Genomic DNA, 6,000 nt, shown 5'->3' with positions numbered 1-6,000 from the left:
CCAGGACTAGCTGATTATCTGTGGTAGCTTTAAATCTCACTCTTCGTCCACAGCTATTTTCTTTCAATCATCGCTTCCCCACACCTTGGACACTGGGTCCCGATTCCCCAATCCTGCAATGAATTTAAAAAGGCCTTCAATCACCTGGCCTGTCTCGATCTGCACTAGGGTCAGCTCTCTAAATCCCGATAGCTGACACCAAATCAATTACCGCATGGCTGGTGGGTAAGCAGAATGGGACATCCACAAAGAACTCCAGAAACAGGGCTAAATATGAAGCCACGCTGGCCGCTGCTCAGCAGTTTGCCGTTCTATCGACTCCCTGCCAACTGTGCAGAACCAACTCTGCAAAGGCAAGACCCTAATTGCTTTGCCTGCTCTCTGAGTTTCTGCTTGCATGTTAGCAATATTCACAGACAAACCAGGGTAGTGATGAATGACAAATGAAGGGCAAACAAGAAGGTGAGATAAATCATGTAAACAACAGCAGAACTACAAAGAACCTACTACAGCCGGGCTTGTCCTGTTCTGTAGCAGCGGAGCCATCACCTCTGAGGAAATCAACCACCATGATTCACCAGTTCTCAAAAACTGTGGCAACATATTTCCAACTAAAAGAGTGGTGCTCTGATGAAAATAACATAGTAAGTATTCGTGTTTATTAACTCTGGAAAAGTACCTAAAGATTGACAAGAATAACTTCTTATTCATTTAAAATTAATTAAGAGTTAATCAGGGCTGCAACCAACGATTATTTTCATTATCTAATCTGCCAATTATTTTCTCGATTAACCTATTGGCCTATAAAATGCAAATCCTCACATTTGAGAAGCTAGAACAAGGGGAGTTCAGCATTTTTGCTCAAAAAAGTTATTAATTGATCATCAAAATAGTTCATTATTTTTCCGACTAATTAATTAATCGTTGCAGCTGTAGAATTAATGGGTATCAACTTAAAACAGAGTGAGGCTGACAATTATTCTATAGATTAATGGTCTATAAAATGTCAGCCACATACAGTGAATTTCAAACAATATGTACTTCTCTAAGCCATGACAGATTTTTTTAAAGCATTACAAATAGGAAACCTCATGGTCATCCATAATCCTGGTGATTTCCACACATTTAGTTGTCGTTTTTTATAGCTATTTCTGTTGTTTTAACATTTCCTTTCAACATCAAATTCAACTGATGCATTTTAAGTAGGGCCCACACAGCTGGGAACAGAAGGAAAACTGGCTCCTGAGTGGATGATAAGTAAAAATGTGTTGCTTTGTGGAAACCATCAGCTGTCAACATGTCGGGTTTTCTTTCTGACAATGTAGACAAACATCTCTAAAGCATCTTTTATGGTGGCTTGACAATGATTTATGGCCATGGTAAATACTTACATGCCTCATCGCATTTCATTAACATGTGTACAAATGACTTCACATCATTGTTCTGGATAGAAAACAGATCATTTTATGAGACCATAAACCATTAAATATAGGTCGGTTAAACTTTTATTATACTAAAATAATTAGCCCAACTACAATTTTAATGGTAGATTAATCTTTTCATCATTCGTCACCATTTTTTTAGTCAAATGCCAAAAATCATTGGTTCTAGCATAACAAATGCTTCTAGGATAGGATTTGGGTTTTGGACTGTTAGAAAATAAGACATTTGAATATGCCAGCATAGGCTTTTTCCACCATTTTCTAACATGTCATAAAATACATGATTATTTGATTAATCAAGAAAAATAATCAGCAGCTTGATTGATAAAGAAAATTATTATTAGCTTAAATATAGTCTTAGTGTATTGGTTTACATTATATTGTACATGCTTTGTTACTGTGTTCACTACCAGTGTGGATTTAATGTTTTTAGACATTTTTCTTTTCACTGAAATACAACTTGTTATTACTTTCAAATGCAGTGCAATCATACGGACTGCCAAGAGAAAACTGCAGTTTGATGTTTTAGAAGCCAAAAGCCAAAACTGGTCTTTTATTTTACTATATACTAAAGATAACGCTGCATAACAAAGATGTTACAAACAAAATTCATCACTCAAATCCAAAAGCATGTACTATTTTTATCATAGTTCTCAAGAATCAGTGACCTGTCAGACGTTGGATGACCTTATCAAAGTAATCAGGCATTAGCATTACATATGTTCATACACTTGCAAACAGCTTACATTGTTACACACTGATATCTGTTTGACATTTCGATAAGGGGGAGTGCAGAAAGTATCAGCTACCCACACACTGAACTGTCCAGTTGGGGGGTGTGAAAGGCAAATTAGTAGCATCCTGTAGATGGAGCCTGTCACACAGACAGATGAGGTGGTGTGTAGCTGAAGGTCAGCTCCTGAATGCCCGATGGAATAACAACCAAGAGAGGAACGCAGGCTACAGAGGAAGTGCACAGGTTTAGCCTCCTGACATCTCTCTCTCTCGCCATCAGTCACACGGCAAGTTTGCCAGTGATGAATGGGAGGTGAGGAGACAGTGGCCATTTTGGCTGCGCGGAAACCTGAGCCAGGTCTCGTCTTTGTTTTGGGACTGCGGGGATGTGTGATGAAGCAGATTTTTATGAATACTTCTCCGATGATTTCACCCTCTCCAAAGCCTCTTTACCTATCTAAAACTTTCAACGGCAGAATGTATAGTCAAAGTTCAACTAGTGAGCAGTCAGATAAAAGAAAAATACCTACAACAAGGAGTAAAATCTCCTTTGCAGATATTCTGGGAAATAAAGGTTAACTATTCACACATAAAAAACAGCTAAACCAGTTTACAGTCCTAGAAGGAATGTGAAAAGTCTCACTTTACAGAAGTATATCCTTACTTTGGGTGAGGTAACTATTACAGCCTTTCCCCCACAGCCGTGTGGGGGCAGGACAATCCATTCTTAGACATTCATCTTTTTCTGGAAGGTGGCACTTTGATGGCAGAGTCAGGCAGTATAGACAGGTACAATATGTCCCGCACAGAGCTGCACACTACTCCCTAACACACAGGGAAGGGATTGTGTAGCAGGGGCAAAAGAAAGTCCTCCTCAGTGGGACTTATCTGGGGAGGTAAAGAGCAGCTCTGGAAATATCAATAGCTCTGCTCCAGTCAAGGGAACATGCTGATTCAACACTTTTCTGTCTCCAGGAGAACATAGTTCAATAATAAACAGCTTACTGTTGACGCAAAATGACAACGCTATGCCACATTCAACTATAAATGCCAGAATATGTGGGTTGGGCACAGATTTTAATTACCACAGAAATATTTAGTCTCTGTGCAAAAGACAAAACTGCCTGCTAGCTTAGCTGCTGTTCAGTAGCAGGAGTATAAAGTGATTTGAACCCTCCTTTCATTACTGTTGTCTTTTCATAGCAATTGGCATAATTACCAAGGTTTTTTAGCACTTTTCTCTTCACTCCTTTCAGGCAGAACTGGTCATTTAAAACCCACAGACTTTGTGTAATTCCGTTAACTCCTACCATGGCCGTGATTTGGCAGAAAAGGCACTGATGTAATAGCTCAGCACTTCAGAGTCAGTAGTCATTCATGAATGTGACAATGCTCTGGTGAACCCCAACACTTAGGCCTAACCCCAACAATGGACCAGGGAAATGCTGCGACAGCAAACATGATTAGACACAGAAAAGAGGAATGACGCAGGTGTGTGTATGTGGTAAAGAGCAGGTGGATAATATATAATCACAGGCATTTTATTTTATCCCTGTCTGACATGTACTGCAATTACTGTTATTGTTTGATATGGAAACTCAGTTGTCTTCCATTACCAGAGAGACTGACTTGTCAACATATACTGCCAATTAGAAATACATGTTGACCATCCTTTTAAGTAAAGCAAAAAAATAGATTTTCTATGCCAAGAAACACAGCACTGCACCAGTCACAAACATGTTTAAGAGGGTGTCTGCAGTATATTTTCCTGAATTTCTATCAATAGATAAATCTGCTTTCGAGACTCACAATCTATAGCAGTCATGATGCAAGGCCAACCTTTTATGTGCTGCTATAATGCCAATATACTGGCACGGTATGCATTAAACACACTAAAATGTTATGCAGGACTTGGGTGTGTGGACAAGAGAGGAAAACTGTTACACCTTTAGCCTCTTTATCAAAAGTCAAGGTTTTTAATTGAGTAAATAAAGTTTAAGAATTCAATATTTTTTTATTCCATAATGTCTTTATATAAATGCTCTGCAGTTGATAATAATAACAACCTTTCTGTACCCATCCTGCAGAAGAGGCTACATTAGAATACTGTGTTGTACAAGTGGTGTGCATCATTTCGCAAAGTGCTTCTCAATGGAATAGTTTTCTCAGTAAATAGCAAACTTTCCATAAGAGCATATGAGTAATTTGGACGAGGTGATGAGTGCATATAAGCTGTAAACCCACGTTAAATATAACATATTACATCTAAAGCTCAGAATTCTCTAGAAGTAGACCGGGTAGGAGTTTCACAGAATGTGTGACGTGTATTACTGCTTTAATATGCTTTGTGATGAAACAGCACAAAAAAATGACATACTGATCAATGACAACTTGTCTCAGATTTATGCAGTTTTGATTACGCGTAAGTCGTCTTGTCAAGCACAGTGGTTTACAATTTCTCTTCCTAAAGCCTAAAAGTTAACAATTCCCACCCTGGAGAAACACATTTATTCATCCTAAAAAGTGCTGCAGTTGGCACATTTTAAACTGTTCATTTAACAAGGCGACCAAGCCTTCAATACTTCCTCTGCTGTGTCAGGCATGTTTCCACACTCTGAGCTTGATTTAAAGAATCACAGCACATCCATTACTGGCTCACTCTAAAAAGGGATGATTTTGCCTACAAATGGTGTGTCCTGCGCCCAAGTAGCAGTTGATTTGATGCGTTTTGTTTTTAACAACAACTTATCCAGTTTAGGGTGATGTCTGCAACCAACAAACAAATCAAACCCATTCAAATGCTACAAAGCTGAAACAATGAGTAATTTAATTAAACAATCAGAGAAAAAGAATTGCTAACTATTTTAATATCAATTAGTTGTTCCAGTCATTTTTCAAGCTTAAATGCAAAACATTTTACTTGATTCCAGCATCTCCATTGTGATATTTTCTTCTTGTCTTTGTCTTATGTGATAGTAAATTAAATATCTTTGGACTTTGGACTATAAATCAGACATAACAAGCAATGTGAATACGTCACCTGGTACTTCAGTAAATTGTGAGGGCCATTTTTTTGAATTATGACATTTTAATGACTAACAGCTATCAGCTGATTGAGAAAATAACAAGCACATTAATCGATAATGAAAATAATAATTAGCTGCAGCCCTAGAATGCAAAATATGTTTTTATTAACTTTTCTATTTTACTTTCTTGTTTTGTAAACTGATTATGACATTATTAATATCACCATTATAATAAGTTTCATCATTATTTTATGACTATTGTTGCTGTTGTTGTTGTTATCATATTACTATAATCAAGATTTTACAAAGAGGTTTGGGTTTTAACTATAATACCCAAAGAAAATCACTCCGACAATACCTAATATTAGTGACACTGTCAGCTGGAGGCAGCAGTAAGTCACACGGTATAATTCAGTGTACATTGACCGGCTGTAACATTGTTAGTCCTGACTAGCGCTTGAAAACAAAAGCAGCAACAACAACAAAGGCAGAGCTGCTGGTTAATACAGTGTAACATCAGGAACACAGGCTAACGTTAGCAGATGTGTGGCAGTGTATGAAGTGATCAGGCTAGCGAGCCACACTGGTCGGCTGTTTTGCTAGCTATCTCCAAGGCTATGCATAAAAAATGACTGACTGCAGAGCTGACACAGCGTGTAAATCCAGGATAACTTACCTTGGGCTTATACAGCCACTTTCGAAAGCGGTTCATCGTTTCCTCGCCACCTTCCTTTGTCACCAACCCCTCCTCTCCTCTCCTGTACCTGTGTGTCTGACAGTATCAGCCGTTGGCTGCT

The sequence above is a fragment of the Enoplosus armatus genome, chromosome 15, assembly GCF_043641665.1.
Source record: "Enoplosus armatus isolate fEnoArm2 chromosome 15, fEnoArm2.hap1, whole genome shotgun sequence".
In the NCBI taxonomy this organism is placed as follows: domain Eukaryota; kingdom Metazoa; phylum Chordata; class Actinopteri; order Centrarchiformes; family Enoplosidae; genus Enoplosus; species Enoplosus armatus.
The sequence above is the reverse complement of the archived record's forward strand: the minus strand, read 5'-3'. Positions refer to the sequence as shown.